This window comes from Lathamus discolor, chromosome 3, assembly GCF_037157495.1.
Source record: "Lathamus discolor isolate bLatDis1 chromosome 3, bLatDis1.hap1, whole genome shotgun sequence".
Taxonomy (NCBI): domain Eukaryota; kingdom Metazoa; phylum Chordata; class Aves; order Psittaciformes; family Psittacidae; genus Lathamus; species Lathamus discolor.
Window position 1 is genome coordinate 141,747,377 of NC_088886.1, and position 17,842 is coordinate 141,765,218.

The following is a 17,842-nucleotide window of genomic DNA, read 5'->3' on the forward strand; positions in this document are numbered from 1 at the left end:
GAAAACTGAAGAATTTATACAACAAAACCAGACACAAGAGCCTGATTTTGCCTGTAAGATCCGTGCACCTTTCAAACCCTAAGTCTGCCCCCCAGAATGAAGCAAAAGCAACTTTTAAGATCAATGTCAGCCAGAGACCCAAATATCACAAGATGTATGGCTGTGCAAACTTAGACTGCATGCATGATACAGAGCTAATTTATTCTGAAAGTACTAAATAACAATATGATAAATCATCAAAGTTAAGGGTTTGGGGTGTTTTTACTCTTTCAGTCGTATTTGCCACTGCTGCCATTAAAGCAACATTAAGATTGGTTGGATGCTTTAAATATCATGGACACATCTCCAGTCACCATTCCTGTCCACACTATTTTCTAAATGGTATCAAAAATAATGTCCTTTTTATTTTCCCAGAAACGTGTGAAATTGTTTTCAAAAGTAATTAGCACATTGTGCAGCAAGTAGGAATTAGTATAGCAAAACCCCTAGCAGTCCACAAGAGAATGGGTTTTGAAACAAATCACCTAAATCTTCAAAAGGTCTTGAGCCCAAAGAGGCATAGAAAATTACTGCAGAGATTTAGTGTGAGTCCCTATAGAAGTATTAATTCATCTGGGAATCTACTGTAATTATATTAAAGGTAAAGATTATCTTTCTTTGCAGTGAAATGATAATAAATGGCCTGTAGTGACAAAGATACAGGGTCTAACTCTCCTGTACCTGTAATCTTCCTCTTCTTGGAAAATAGATGCTTCCAATAGCTGCAGGCAAACAACAAGTAAACATGTATTTCTCCATCCTATTAATACAGGGGTCATCAGCTGGGTTCGGACTGAAGTGAAGTTTTTCAACATCTCAGGAAAACCATGCAAGCAACTGTCTGGTGCTAGTCAAGCAGACATGTTGATAGATGTGCTTCAGCATCAATTATGCCATGGAAGAAAAAGCTGCATTTTTGATGTGCAATGTTTCACTAACAATTAAATGAAGATTTAGTGTGAAAACAAAACCCCAAACCACAACTTTTTTTCCCTTCTTTTCATTCTTCTTAAAGTTGTTTCATTTTGTCCCAGCTTCTAGACACATCATCTTTTGTGTGTGTGTGTGGAAATGTCACTTTTTAATTAACTTGCTGCTCTTCTGAATTTCCTGAGTAAAATGTTTATTTGATTATTTCCTTCTCTTTCCTTAAGACATTTTTTACATTTCCTATTCTTTGCAGGTACTACAGATGTCTTCAATAAGGAAACCTTCCAATAACTAATTGAGGAGACCTCTGTTGACACAAATTAGCTCCCTAAAGCCCTGCTAAATGTTCAAGTACTACCAAACATTTTGTAAAATCCCATCCAGAAGTGGCTTCAAAAAGTCACCCACCACTCATCTCAAAGGGAGAACATGAATGACCTGGTTTGGGCAGTTCTTTGCTGCACGGTGTCAGGATCAGCCCGCTTCAAGGGGTGCAAGAGGTGGCCAGAAGGTCCCCTTCACCCAACAGCTGTGCTTTACAGACCTCAGCTTCATGGGTCATTTCCATCACCTGAGTCTGCTACAAACTGGCTAGAACTGTTCAGCAACTGATTTATGCCCCCAGAGCTTGGAAGCTCTTGATAATATATCTTTCTATCCCCTGCTTCAGCCTGGTCTACACCTGTAACACTGTTTTCCATCCCAAGTGACTTAATTTTCTGTCTGTAACAAACCCATAGAGAGCTCTGAGTGTTGGCTGTGGTGTTTCCTTCCACAGCACTTAGGAGCACCTGTTCCTCAGTATTTTAGCCTAAAAAGAGAAAACCAGACAGCAGCAGATAACTATCCAAGAAGGCACTGGAGACAGAGTTCAGAGGACCTCTACATCTAGAATATGGCAGCAGTCAGGCCCATCTATAGACAGGGACTGATGGCCCCCGGCTGAGTAGAAATGGGCCATTTGCGGGAGTGGTGGAGCCTCCAGGTGAGGCTCAGTAAGGACATTAGTGCCCTCAGGGGCCTGACAATATGACCCATCCCTTCATTTGGAAGATTACATTGGCAAATGTCAATGGAAAAGCCAACGAATTACTTTCAATTTTATAATCTCAGCAGTTTTCTGAGATCCCCTTTCAACTATACCAACACTTTCTAAGTTTAAATATTTTCACACTTTTTTCATACATAGGTAGACAAGTATCTTCAGTACCAGATTAGATGATCCAGCTAATAGCTTATAAATATAGGGAGTCTTCCTCCCTCATCATTAGCACTTTGCTAGCTGACTGAATTATTGCTTGTAAGTACTTTTGGATTGATTAGCTCTTGCAGGGTATTTGGAGCTGTTTGAATCAATGTGCATTAATTTCTGGATCTTAATTATAAGACATTAGAGAATTGGCTCACAGAAATGGTTTATCATATTTTATTGGTTTAGCATCATTTACATGGCTACTTCTGACCATTAGCTGGAGTGAAACTCATATTCCAAAGTATCTGTGTCCCATTATACAGGTAAATAAGGCACAATTAGACCACTGACACCTCTAAAGTTTTCTCTTAGAACTGGAAGATCAATTGAAACTATGTAAATTTTCTTTTTCCCTCTTCTACATCAGTTTTTAAATCAAAACCTTATTTCTTTTAGATTTACAAAGCTGGATTGTCTTGCACAAATCCCTTTGATGTGTGCTAGATAGTCTATGCTTGAGAATGCAAAGGCTTTAGTGAATTAACACGAAAAACATCAAATCTGCTTTTTACAGATGTAGACTCTGTGAACAGGGTAATACATACAATGGTTTCTGGCCAGTACCAGGCATATACAAATATCACCATTTAGTCCTGATAGACCTGTATGGGTCTGGAGTTAGAAGATGCAGTAGCTGGTTTCTATTCTCTGCCTCTGAGTTTCCAGGCATCCTCAGGCCTCTCTCATGACTGGATTCATTGACTTCATTTTCCAATGCCCATCACACAAGAATAAAAATATTCAACAACTTATTACAAGGATGCAGCTATCTTATAGAAGAGTTTGCAAACCAAGCATAAAAGATACAAAGAAATAACAAATATTATCATTCAATTCTAATTCTCTTATTCTTCTGCAGAATGGAAAGTTATCAGCCATTGGGCTAATTTTTTACGGTTTACCACAGTGTGCTTGCTTCTTTCAAAGTGATCATCAGTACTTTGAATAGAGAAAACTCGTGTCTAACATTTTGGGAGTAAGGTTTCCTGAAAGAGGAAGATTTCCTAAGTAAGATTTCCTAAAACAGAGCTGCTCCAAGGAATACGCTCTCTCGTATCAGGAGACAGATTTGCACAGATCGAACAACTCACTGTTTTACAAAGTCCTATTTAGAGCACACAATCGGTAGCATGATCCACCCAAGGGCCATCGCCTTTTTCTGCTCCTGGATTTTCTGGAAGTAGCAAATCTGGATTTTCTAGATGTATCAAAGAGAAAAAAAATCTGATTTTAAAACCTCAAATGACAGAAGATCAATACAATCTGCTACAATACAATCTTTCACAGTTGTAATACAAGCCTTTTTCAAGAAGGAGGTCAAAGTACACGTCTCAGGCCAGCTATTGAAATAAATACATTTCAGCTTGGAGATGAAAGTCCATGACTTCTGCCTAGTGTTTCCAAGACATTTTTCTGCTATTTCCATCATACCACAATGAGTGGTTCTGAACATCACATATTTTATTGCAGGATCCACCAGCAGTGGAAACTGGACAAGACGCAATCTGTTCAGTCACATCATCAAAACAGGCATCACAATGAACATGCCATTCTGCCACGTCACCTGGAACAAGCTAAAGTGTTCAATATTAACCAGTAGTGTGAGAATTTAGCTATTTTTCACAAAGCCTAGTACAAGATTGACAGCTGATACTTCAATATTCCCAGTCTGAGTTCTCATTCCAAAGTTTACTTGAAATGTGGCCGTAATAATTGACCCACTGTTTCTTATGGCACTAACGCCCACTAATTACCCCAGCTGGGACTAGATTTTGCAGACCACAGTTATTGCCATCAAATCCGTTTTATGCTATGTGTAGACACTATCGGCAGTGCAGACAGGGTGGTCTAGGGGTGAAGAAGGTCTCTAAGCTTTGGTCCTCAAAGTCACACAGCTGACAACCAAAGGGATGTTTGTAACGCAGAGCAGCCAATGGGTGAGAAAAGTGCCATTGAAAGGTCATTGCCTAATTAATTAATGAAAGAATTCAGTAGTATATGAACATATGAAATTGAAGGCTTGCAAGGGCAACTGAAGATTTGTAACTCTTGTGCCTTCGCAGCTATGAATGTGAAGCATTCATATGCATGTGAAGGAGCACATCTTCCTTCTTGCTGGCTGCTGGTATTCTCAAGACCCAGGAGGTCCTGCCAGTGCTCACTCCTGGAGGTTTGCAAAGAACTTCAGCAGGTTAAATATTAGTCAAGCAGGATACTCAAAGCTCCATAAGGGATTTACAGGCTCAAATTCCATTAATTTTAGAAGGAATTGAATGCTCCAAAACCATAGGGACCCTCAAGCATTTTACGCTCATTTCCATGCCTAAGATTTCCTTTCAAGGAAAGCTTTTGGTAAAAAATGCCATGGGGAGAGGCACTGATTTGCAGCTATTGCTGTAGAAAGCTGATTACTACAAGCAATGAGTACATGAGTTTTCTTTGTGGTTTATTGTTAGTCCCGTGTCCTGTTTGTAGAGGTGATTTTTGTATCACTTCTGGGATCGCCGTTGCAGGTGACAGCTCTAAGGTGGGGTGAAGAAGGATGATCTGTGCAAAAACGTGCTGGCCGAAGCTAAGAAATAAAAATCTTAAATCACTTGCCTATGACAAGCATAAGGGCTCTCTGGCTAAGGTTTACGGACCCACTTGCACAGCATTTATCACTTTTGGCCATTCTCTCTCTTGACTTGCTTCCACCAGGTAAAGTGTTACTAGAAATGAAGCAAATGACAGCACAATTTCACACATATGTTTTATTACTGGTGCACCCAAGGCACTACCATAACCTTCAGATGTTTATCCTGATGATTCAGGGAACATATGTGTCTGAACATATGTGTCTCAGATTTTATTTCAACTTATTCTAAAGATGGGGATTAGCCAGGTCATATGAGCTGCCAGATCAGTCATAAGAGATTTTACAGGAATCTACTGGGACCATGGTATTTTTGTCAGTCCCATTGCAGTTGCAGAGGGGTGACTCCTCCATAATGCAGGTCTTCCTGAAGTGCTGTAAAGTCTGGCACACTAAAGAGACCCACTGAGGGGCTCCTGCATTACAACTCTGCATGAGCAAGTCTGAAGTCCAACACTGCTCAGCAGTGCCATGCCTCCCCCACAACCCTGTGGTGCCTTTCAAGGGTAATCTTACCTCTGCTCTCACATTATTGGCGCCAGCAATCACAAGCACCTTACTAGAGGACACAGTTTTCACATGATCCAATTAGATGGTTTTAATATTCTCCAGAAGAGCAAAGTTGGGATATGGTTTGAAGCAGTCAGTAACCTTAGCAGGCAGGTATAAAGTCCTGGTGGCTGGAACCTCACCTCCTGCACTCTTCCTTATCCACATGACAAGAAATTTGCTCCCATATATTTCCTTTCAGGGTCATTTCACTTGATGCTTTCATATGCTTCTCTATATGAACAATATTGAAATAAAAAAATATAGCACCAATTTCTTCATAAAACATCCTGACTGGAAGGGTAAGAGATTGGTGTTTATTTAGTGCTAATTGTGTAGTATTGCTATACACACAGAAAAGCAGCAAAAACCTACCCAAGGTGCACACATTCTGCAGAGGCTGAAGACAGAGAAATCTACCTAATAATTAACTTCATTTTCACTTAGCCAAGTATCTTTAGTTTTCTTGTATAAATATTGTGTGCAGGAAAACAACTGCTGTAAAATGAAATGCATTGAAACAGTGTCAATCCTCTTATTTCACAGAGCCAATTATTGATTGGGTTATTGTGCCAAGAACACAGAGAATTCATTGAACTGGGACCATTTAGATAAAATAAATTCACTTTTACCTCCTTTTTCCTTCATCAATCCTCATGTAGTGTCCGTTGTGTGAGCTAATAACAGATTCATTGCAGCCGTGCTGTAACTGATTGCTATAACTTTGCATTTTTTACCGAGGTACATTAAGTGGTAGTACTGAGACTCTCAGGATTAACAGATCTATGTTTTGAATTACCTTCCATTTCCACTCAAAGTCCATGCATTTCTTTACAAGAGCTCTTCAAAAGAAGTGCTGCAGGAAACAAAGCCAGAAAATTCACAGCAGATTACGACTCAGCAGGGGTGAATTCGTATGTGGTGAAGGCAGGAATTAAAATAAGAAAACCAGTTCCAAGAAACAGAACAATCATGACCTTATAATGATCATAATTCTTACAGCAATACAAACCCTAGTGTCTCAAAGGCTGTTCGTGCCTGTTAATTTGTCTAAGTAGGGCCTAGAGACCTGAAAAATAAAGATTCCACAAGTCTGCTCCAGTTCCCGATGGGAACACAATAAGGGAATAATTTAGAATCATAGAATCATAGAATAGTTAGGGTTGGAAAGGACCTCAAGATCATCCAGTTCCAACCCCCCTGCCATGGGCAGGGACACCTCACACTAAACCATCCCACACAAGGCTTCATCCAACCTGGCCTTGAACACCACCAGGGATGGAGCACTCACAACCTCCCTGGGCAACCGATTCCAGTGTCTCACCACCCTAACAGGAAAGAATTTCCTTTTAGGATTTAGGTTGGGAAGGACCTCTTGAAGCCACGAGGTTCAATACCACCCCATACCACCTTGAAGGACAGGTTGCTCAGCAGATTTCCCAGTTGGACACCTCCAAGGGCAGAAACTTACCAGCCCCTTTAAGCCCTTTTTGCACAGTTTCATTGCCCTCCCTGTGGAATTTTTCTGGGTATCAGATATGAATTTCCCTTGTTGCAGTTTTTGTGTGTTGCCTTTTGTGGGCAAGACAGAGCAAGCCTTTATTTTGCTTATTAAGGCAAGCAGAAGAGTTTTGGACATTATTACAGATGCATCCTTTTAAGTGTTCTATAGAGGAGAAGAAGCACCTAGGTTCTGGCTAGTGAAGCTTACAGTGAGGTTGACCTTTTCAGCCTGGACAAGCATTGTTGGTGCATAAGGAGCATGGTGCCCTCCAGGCCAGGCAGGTCTTTTTCCACAACCAATTTCTATTTAAAATGGCAGTTACTGGCACTAAGAAATAAATATCTTCAGCACGTCTTCTGTACTCACTGCAATTTTAGAATATTCCAAGAGTGCCTTGGCATGTCTGGTATACGAAAAAAAGCCCAAAATGCAATCCCTGGATTTTCCAACGCAAACAGATTTTTCCACTATATTTCTCTTTTATCCTAGTCTGTTGTCAATCTTGCTACAAATCATTAGAAATCATCAATCAAAAGTGAATTAGAAGACAGATCTAGAGAAGTCCAGCTGGAGAAACAATTAATCTAGTGCCTTTCTTGGCATTTGAAAGAGAAAATGAGAATAATTTCTGTGGGAGATGAAAAATTTGAGTAAATAACTGATGCCTCCCTGCATTCATTAAGTGCCAATATCTACTTCAAGTTAAACTTTTAATGAGCTGGAGTCCAAACCCATGTTCTTCAGCTGGGTGTGGTAAATCATCAATCTAACACGATATGTAATTAGCTCATCCCTTCCGGTGAGCCTCTGTGATCCTAATGACTGGGAATAATAATGAAATTCCTTCCCAAACAAGCAGCATCTCTGCATCCCAGTACTGCATTGACAGCCCTTTAAATTGCTCTGTTGTCCTGTCTTGTGCTTAGCTTCACCATCCTCCTCCTGACTCTACACTGCTCCAAGGAGTTCCCTTAACCACACCGCTCTCACAGCAGTTCCATCCTTCCGGTCCAACCTCCTCTTCCAGCAGTTCCCAGTTCAGCATCTGTCAGACATCAACAGTGGATTGAGAGAGAGGATGAGGATTTTATGAGCATTTCCCTTTAGGCTGCTTCCTTTCTGAAACCCTAAACTTAAATCAAGTTTGCCCAGGGAGACAACATTTTCCCATCAAGCAAAAGAAGAGATGGAAAGAGGGTATGGGAAGAGAGGTCCTTATGTAGCCCTTCATGATCTAACACTGCTTTTTCGCAAGGGTGGAAAGATATTGTCCAATTGCTTCATTTTTTCTCCTGCTCAGAAGTTTCAAGTGGGTGTTGTGTTCTCATTCACTGAGATGGTGTCATTTATGGCTGCCTCAAATTGTTAAGCAGCTTCTGGATTCTCTCTTCTGATGGATAAGGCAATTCTGTCTTTACGTAATTCAGAGGAGCCACATGAGACTTAATTAATATGTATAAAGCGTTCAGGATGTTCAGTTGAAAAGGGTGATGATATGAAAGCCCTACAAAAACACTCACAATTTCTCACATTCTCTGATGTTGCAGGTCAAATTAAAGACTTATTTTTCCCCTTCATTTTCCTACAGCAATTCTGTCCCCTAGGGGTTGTGTGGAAACAATGCCCAGAAGCCAGTAACATATGGAATTTAAAAAGAGGATAACTTATACTTGTAAAGGATAGCGTCCCATGAACAGCAAAACCAATTAAAGTTATTTCCTGTGGATTTGTTCCTGTCTCTTCTAACCCCTGTCTTGTCATACATCTTTCCACAGTCCTTACATCTCCCATGGTGCACATGACGGTACAAGCACTAGCTGATCTGAAATGGCCAAGGGGTCTGTCAGCTGGTGTGTGCTGTTCAGCCACGCGACTGCTTGAAACACTGAAGGAGTTGAACAGCATAGTGATGATGATGATATAGCTTGTTATTACATCTGCAGTCACTCTGACTTCTTCAAGTTGTTTGAGGTTGTCTGGGAAAGCAGACAGATGTCCCAGCTGTCTGAAGAACCTTTTTTTAAACTGGACAAGCACAGCTCCAAGCAGAGCAGACAGGACTTGGGCTCTCGAGGCCTCTTGATGATATCTAATTTCTACCTATGCCTCATGCTTGGGAACAGCTGGTGGTGCCAGCAAAGAAATAAAAACCTGCTTAACTGAGGCTGGAGCAGAGTGGAAACCATCCCACACTGCCGCAGGGCACTACCAGAGATGCAATAGGGATCACAGTGACAACAGCAAAGGCACTGGACTGGAAGGGATGTGTTACAGCTGGCAAACAAAAGCACCACTTAGAGGAACATCATAGCCCATAGGGAAACATGCGTGTTTATTTTTCAGGTCTCATCTGCCACGCAGAGGAAAATTATAGAGAAAGAGAGCGTCTGTGTGTGTTTGCATCTCCACTCAACCGTGCTGGGAAAGGGAAATCATCCAGAGCACAGATTTGTCTAAAGTGGAATGATTTAATGGCATATGGTGTAATTCTGCAAGTGACCTGAGGCAATCTACCGCAGCAGCTCAGCAGTGCGGTACTGTCATCCCCTCTCACCTCACAGGCAGGGCTCCTCAGGAATGCCACCTCTCCCCAGCCTCCTCTTTCATGGTCCAAATGCTGCTCCCACCCCTCATGGAAAGCTGAGGGGCGGTGAAGCAGCTGTTCCTAAGACAGAGAGTTGAAAGCTGGTTCATTTCTTAATGTGCAATGCCTACAGCTGCTACCGGGAGACATTCAACTGACTGTGTCCTTGCTCTGCATCAAATCAAGGGATTGCTGGGACTGAGCTTCTGAACTGTGGCACGGAAGCACCACAGAGTCATAGAATGGTTTGGGTTGGGAAGGACCTTAAGATCATCTACTTCCAAACCTGTTGACATGGGTAGGGACATCACGCATCAAGCCATGTCAGCCAAGGCTCTGTCCAACCTGGCCTTGAACACTGCCAGGGATGGAGCATTCACTACTTCTTTGGGCAACCTGTGCCAGTGGTAGCACTCATGGGCCCATCTTGCCTTCCCTTTCCTCCCCGGTGTCAACTCCAGCACACTTCTGGTCCAGTACTGGGCTATTTCAGCACCGGGAGCTGGCAGAGAAGTCTCTGCTGTTTGTTTTGCTGAGCTTGTTTTCACATGCCATCGAGTCCACCCCCCTGTCCTCTTCTGTGTGTCTCCCCAGAACACTGCTGCCCTGCCATGCCTACAGAAGCAGGCTGTCCATCAGTTGAGACCCCTGCCTGCCCCTCCACCAGTATCACCCTGCTGTTGGTTACTGATCTCACCAGCCAGCCTTCACTGCTGACGGTAGCTCTGCCATCATTCAGCAGCCCCTGCTGGGCTCAAACATGCGGCAGCTGATCTTCACCACAGTGTGCATAGTGTCTGTGTCCTTCTTTTCGCTGCTGGGACACATCCAGCACCCTGAGAAGAAGTTTTGGAGCTGTAAAATGCTTTTGATCCTGAATATCCAAGTTTCCCATCATGCTCAATGCCCTGTCAAGTTACAGAACAATTACCTCTAGCAGGGGCAGCAGGGAGATTCGATGCACAGACTGAGCCGGCAAGAAGAACAGGCATTTGCACAAGCTGGTGTTACCAGTAGCATCAGTAGATGAAGGCTTCAGTGATATGATTTAGTGGTGGTCTTGGCAGTCCTGAGGTAATGGTTGGACTTGATCTTAAAGGTCTTTTCCAACCTAGGTGATTCTCCGATTCCATGATTGGCAAGTGAGCAGAGGTAGCTGCCAACCCGCATGCTTGAAAAGCTGCTGGATTTGGGAATAACGGAGTGAGAAGAAAAGGAATGTAGTAAAGCAAAAGAGGAATGCTTGCTGCAACAAGATAAGCCTGAAGTGAAACTTTCAGGGAAAATTTAGCCGATACGAGGGCAGATGTGAGTTTTACATCTGCCCTCCAGTGGCCACATTAGTATCCATAAATCTCCTCCAGGCTTGATTAGCTAATATGTCAGATATGGAAGAAATCCCTATAGAGTTTTACTTGTGCCACAGTGACCACTTCTCTCACAAGCAGTTTAAGACAGAAGAATTGATTTCTTGTCATTTTGACTAAAGGAACCAAATTCTGATCCCAGTTTAGTGACAGAGTAATAACAATGTCATTGCTACTAAAACCACCAGCGGGCCAGGATGCAGAGGATGGGCACTGGGAGGTAAATGCAGCCCCTTCCACTGCAAAGCATGCCTTTGGATATATGATTCCTGGGTTGGCAGCCAGAACCATGCTCTTCCTCACTTTTAAACCACCCCTAAGGCAATTGCTTTTTTCTCTCAGACCCAGACCCCGCTGTGAATTCTGCCCTGCGCATCATCCAGGAGGAGTGAATGGACCAAAGGATTCATTCCCCACATCTTGCTGGCTGGAAATTGCTTGAATTGCCACAGAAACTTAGAGCCTTCAGGTTAAGAGGCTCAGAAATATTCATGTAAGGTATTCCTGCCCTCCTTTCAGCCTTTCTCCATCATTTGTTCATGTCACCAGCTTGGCTCCCCCTGCCATGCTGACAGTGGCCAGTGGTGCTTTGCAGACAGGGACTGGGACTTCAATCAGCCTCAGAAATAGTCCAGAAGAACAGGACATGGAAGGGGAAGAAGCTGCAGAATTGCATTCAGCAAAGCCTCAAAGCAGCTGCCTGGGAATAGGGGACACAGGCACTGGGGAGGAACCGGGCAGGGAAGGGAAAGGACAAGATTTGTCACCATCAACACTTAAGAAATGCACATGAACCACATCTCCCGGGGTCCACAGATCCAACTGGTTACAGGGACAGAGGTGCTCAGCAGGGCACTGGTCATCTCCCTGTCCAGACCCCACAATTACGTGCTGTGCAGCAGAGTGAACTGTGCTGCCCTCCCTGCCCTGAAGGATTTGAGGGGACTCCTCAGATTTTCTATAAGGCAGTTTCAAATCTGATTTGCACTGGTAAGTGCATGAGGAGTTTTTTGATTAAAAAATGCTGTCTGTTGATGAATTAGGCTGTTCACCGGTGCTTTTATGACTCTTCTTCCTGGGACACTTGGGTTCAAGGTTATCTTCACAAGGAAAAGCCTGCAGAATATTCTAAAACTAAATTAATGCTTCACCTTGTAGCCATACTCAGCTAAAGTCGCTGACATGGACAGTGGGATTGAGTGCGCCCTCAGCAAGTTTGCCGATGACACCAAGCTGTGTGGTCCGGTTGATATGCTGGAGGGAAGGGATGCCATCCAGAGGGACCTCGACACGCTTGTGAGGTGGGCAGATACCAACCTTATGAAGTTCAACCATGACAAGTGCAAGGTCCTACACCTGGGTCAGAGCAATCCCAGGCACAGCTGCAGGTTGGGCAGAGAAGAGATTCAGAGCGGCCCTGCAGAGAAGGACTTGGGGGTGCTGGTCGATGAGAAAATGAACATGAGCCGGCTGCAGTGTGCGCTTGCAGCCCAGAAAGCCAACCGTATCCTGGGCTGCATCAAAAGGAGTGTGACCAGCAGGTCGAAGGACGTGATCCTGCCCCTCTACTCTGCTCTTGTGAGACCTCACCTGGAGCATTGTGTGCAGTTCTGGTGTCCTCAACAGAAAAAGGACATGGAACTGTTGGAACCAGTCCAGAGGAGGCCACGAGGATGATCAGGGGACTGGAGCACCTCCCGTATGAAGATAGGCTGAGGAAGTTGTGGCTGTTCAGCCTGGAGAAGAGAAGGCTGCATGGAGACCTCATAGCAGCCTTCCAGTACCTGAAGGGGGGCTATAGGGATGCTGGGGAGGGACTCTTCATCAGGGACTGTAGTGACAGGACAAGGGGTAACGGGTTAAAACTGAAACAGGGGAAGTTTAGATTGGATATAAGGAGGAAATTCTTTCCTGTTAGGGTGGTGAGGCACTGGAATCGGTTGCCCAGGGAGGTTGTGAGTGCTCCATCCCTGGCAGTGTTCAAGGCCAGGTTGGATGAGGCCTTGTGTGGGATGGTTTAGTGTGAGGTGTCCCTGCCCATGGCAGGGGGGTTGGAACTGGATGATCTTGAGGTCCTTTCCAACCCTAACTATTCTATGATTCTATGATTCTATGAATTGCTTTCCAGCATCAGAGGAAGGTTTACATCTAAAGAGGGGTAAGCTCAGCTGACAGCACTGCCAGGCTCTCCAAAGCACAGCAATGGCACAGCCTCTTCTTTCCACCTACCTTGCAGAAGATCCAGTTCTCTGCCTTCCACACCTGTGGAGGGGCATCAGTTTGCATGGGGTGGGAGAGTGGGGGAGTCTGATATGGGTCTGCAACCCTCACATCTGGGACAATTCCAAACTTGTGGCATGCTCAGGTCTGGACTTGGATTTGTTTTGTCTCTTTAAAATGATCATCATGACCAGAGGCTGCAGAGGGAAGAGGTGAAGAGCCTCCTGATGTAAATTTTCTCTTGAGGCACAGTAAGCACCATTCCATGGCCACAGGCATTAAAGGTGGTCTTTGTGTTTGTTTGAGGTGCTAAACACAGCCTGAATCCTGCAACTATAAAAATCAATCACAGCAACAGATAAAAATCAGTCCCAAACGAAGTACTTTCCATGTTAAGCACATATTGCATCTGGCTGCTGAGGAAATGATGTTTTGTTTCTAAGGGACAGCCTGAGGGCTGAGGTATGGGAACGGTGGTGTCCAGGCCCTCAGCTGGAATCGCAGCTGTAGATGAAGCTCCACCACCATCTGCTGGACACACTGAAGATGGAGCTGTGCTCATCTGTGTTTGTCTATCACCAGAACTATAAAAACCCTCTGAAGAAAAAGAAGCTAAAAATTCTGGGACCAAAGCCCTTATTCCCCTGTTTTCCAGCCATCCAGAATTTTCTACCTATGGACATAAGTGACAACTACATTATCTCCTTTGGAAAGTCTGTTTTCATTTCATTTTACTGCAGCTCTGATCTGAGAGGCAATTCTTCACAAAGTGCAGTCAGAATGCAAAAGCAGGAGAACAGTGGGGAAAAGAGTGTTTTCTTAGGCAATTTAAACAGAAAACCCTTATGTGGCTCACACGATAGTCACATAGCAATAACAGGGAGAACCGAATTTTTTGTATTACAGAAGAAAATCACCCTGAGCCAGTTGGACCAGGAGTCTCACTGTGTCTCCCCAGGCAGTTATCCACGCCTGCTGCGTTGCTGCTGGGTGGCCAGGACCTGTGCAGGTTATCAGCCCTCTGTGCATGGAACATGCTCCATCCCTGCTGTGCAGTAGTTGAACATGTGCCGCTTGTCCTGCTCAGGGGCAGGGATGCGGAACAGATGCCCAGCACCAAGATGATTGGGATTGGTGGAACATTAGTGCATAGCACTCTGCAGGTTAATACCAGTGGAACTACATGCCTGCCACAGGGCATCATGCCATTACCTCCTGGGCACTGCTGGACTTTCTAACAAACTGCTGTGGTTTAAGATCTCCAGCTCTTCTCCTCTTCACATGGCTGACAGTAATCATAGAACACGTAGGGCTGGAAAAGACCTTAAGATCATCTAGTTCCAACCCTCAAGGAAGTGACCATGCTATCCTACATACCCTAACAGCCATACCCTAACCATGCTATCCGACATACCTAACAGCCCTACACATGGGCTGTTACAACAGCAATGTCTCAAGCCTGCTGCATCATTTAGATCTGCTTCTTTATTAAATGAAAAAGTGAGGCTTTAATAAGAGATCAGGGAGCCTCAGACTGCCTTGCTTAGACTAATCTTTTAATGGTGGAAAATGACAGACAAGCTGCTTCAAATTCTTATCTAGCAGTTTGCTTTGAATTACTAATAGCCAATTTGTATTCAATTTACTTAGTTTAGAAAATTAACTACATGTGTCACTGGTTCCGACACTTTTCATTTTTACTGCCTTCTGCATTAGCAAAGGGATAACTTCATATAAGCCAATTAAAAGACAAAAACACACACACAACCTCCTGCCCTGGTTTGCTCTCCTAACTCTCTGGAGTATATCCAGAGGTATCAGCTTCTAATATTTCTACACTTCTTTATTTCAGTCTTCCTCAAACTACAACTTGGATTGATGGTTACAGCTGGTAAAGGGATAGAATTCTCCTCTCTAAAACAGTTCTCCAAGACTCTTGGACTTAAAGAAACATTTTGGAGTAAAAAGGACAGAACCTGAAGTTTTGAAGGGAGAACAGAACACTAAAACGTAGCACCAGAATCAATGCACATTTTGTCTAAGTACTGTGAAAATGTAAACCCAAGACATGCCTAAACTTCCTCATCTCCTAAAACCAGTGAACATCGACTTTATTCCATCTCATGATATCTTTTGGAGACATAAAAAAATATCTTTCAAGGAATGTGCCCTGTGGTATGGTTTCCTCGAAACATCATTTCTTTGCAATAGAACATGTTGTTCTGCAGTATAGCATCAATCTCACTGAGTCAGGCTGACCATTATAAAAATGACAAATAGCGTTTATTCAGGAAAACAAGTATTACTGCATTAATCGAGCTACTCTCCAAGAACGCAAGGAAACATTTCAATGACAGCTGAACGAAACCTCACAAACATTGCAAATCCAATTGTTTTGGTGAATGTTTTCATGGAAAACTCTTGAGAAAAAGTTTGTTCTGCCTTCACTTTCAAACCCCTGAAACTGACCAAAGATGCAAAGTCCTTCTTCAGATTTAATTCTTTCACAAACGCCTTGCCAAAAGAAGGAAGTACAGGAAGAAACAAACCTGCTTTTTAACACATTGATTATAAGGAAACAGAATTTTCCAAAAGAAAACAAAAATAATTAATTCTAATTACCATGTCTGGATTTTAAAGGAGCTTATTTGGATATTCTGGGGGCTCTGAATGAGAAAGCTGAGTCACCCAACAAAAGAGCTGCTGTTAAGAAGGACAATCAGAAGCACCTGGGAACAGGAACGGTCACAAAGATGATGAAGCTCTAAACCTGTAGCACACAAAATGAAGAAACTGGGGAGACTGGAGGCTATAAATGGCCAGCGAGCCAGAGAGACAACGGGAGAGATTTGAAGGCGCTGATTTATCATAATTAAGTTTAATGGAGGGGAAATATCAACACTGAAAAGGGGCTTTTACAGCTTTCCGATAATTAGCAGTTTAATTGGCCTTCTCCATCCTGCAGAGACAAGAGGAAGGCTGATTCAACCAGATGTCTAGCACCACTGCTCAAATTAGGCTTCACCTCGATTTAGAAAACATCTATATTAACATAGCCACAAGGTGAGCCTGTAAAACTTTCCACAGACATGCAAAATGTTTAACTGGGGAACAAACCTGATGCATCAGCCCTTCCTTAGCCTCTGAAGGAGGACAAGAAATGAAAGGTGAGATACTGGTTTTATAGACACGCTCCTACTAGCTCTTAACAAGCCATCTTGAGTACCAATTACACAGCAGCCATCACACAGTACAGAGTTCACTTAAAGAGGCTAGCTAAGCATTCTGGGGGGAATCCTGGAAATTCCAAAGAATTTCCAAAGAAATTCTGTGCCATTTATAAATGTTGTTTTCTTCAGGTAGATACAATTGCTGGAGCCTGAACTCCTGAGATAAGGCATTAGTCAAGGCAGAGGTAAACCCAGAACTCAGGAAATACCCCTTGGCTTTCAGCATTTCCAACCCAGGGCCAGAGTTAAACTGCAATCTGCTAACAAATTACAGGGTTAATTTGTGATTTGTTATTGTAAACTGCCAGGAACAGTCTGGAAGGTGATAATGCCAGGGGTAGGATTCCTCACCCATTTTCCAGTCAGCAGGGGTTTTACTACTGGCAGAGGTAGGATGCTCCTACACATCTCTCTGTGAAAATGATCACACCCCACTCCAGACTCAGTGCAGAGCCATGATGATGTTACCTGGTTTCTTCTCTATTCCTTTCCTGGTCACTGCTGGCACTCCATGTGCTTTTTGACTATCAGAGATACTAAGCAAACGTTTCTACAGAACAACCTTAAAAAAGCCCTCATATATTTTATTCCTGAACAATAATAGGAATAAGAGGTATAATCTATATGAGAGCTGCTCCTGATCTTGGGACTGAGGGATAAAGAGCCAGCCAGACCACCAGTGAAAGCAGCCTGACCAAGCTGTCTCTGCACAAACCCATTTCTATTTTCACAGAATCATAGAACAGCTTGGTTTGGAAGGGACCTTAAAGCTCATCCAGCTCCAACCCTCTGCCATAAGCAGACACCTTCCACTAGCCCAGTTTGCTCAAAGCCCCATCCAACCTGGCCTTAAAAAGATGACTAGACCTGCAAAGCAAAGCTTCACCCCACGTCCATTCTGTTCAACATGGCACAACCAGCAGGAACAGGGACCCAATACCTAGAACAAGGGAAATATCAACAGCCCTGCCCCACGCCATCTACCTCAGAGCTTCTCTTTACTTTCAGAAAAAGATTTTACAGTATCTAATCTGACTGTTTTCACTGCAACTAAATTCACTGCTGCTATCCAACCTGGGAAGTCCCACATCCAGGGAATAATCCAGATTCTTCTCCACAAGCTGAAAGAAAAAGCTTCTTTTTCCCCCTTGCATCTTGCCCTTAGCATACTCCAGAGTTCCTCAAAAAGAACATTTTATGCCAGCTGAGACCTTATCAATCTGAACGGATGTTAAGTTTTGCCGTACTTGTCATTATGTGCAAGCACAAGGCGTCACTTTGCATGACGTCTGTCCTTTTCGTAACAGAATGTCACTTTTGACTCATGCCCTGCTTGTAATCTGCCAGTAAATTGGAGTTCTCTCCAAAGAATTGCTACACAGCCAGTTTATTTCCTCTTCTGTGCCTGTGCATTTAGTTTTAATTCTCTCAGTTGTGGTACCTTGTGCTTCAGTGGTTATTCTTCTTTTTGCCTTCTCTCCAAAATGCATCATTACCACTGGGATCACGACAACCTGGCTCTTCCAGATCTT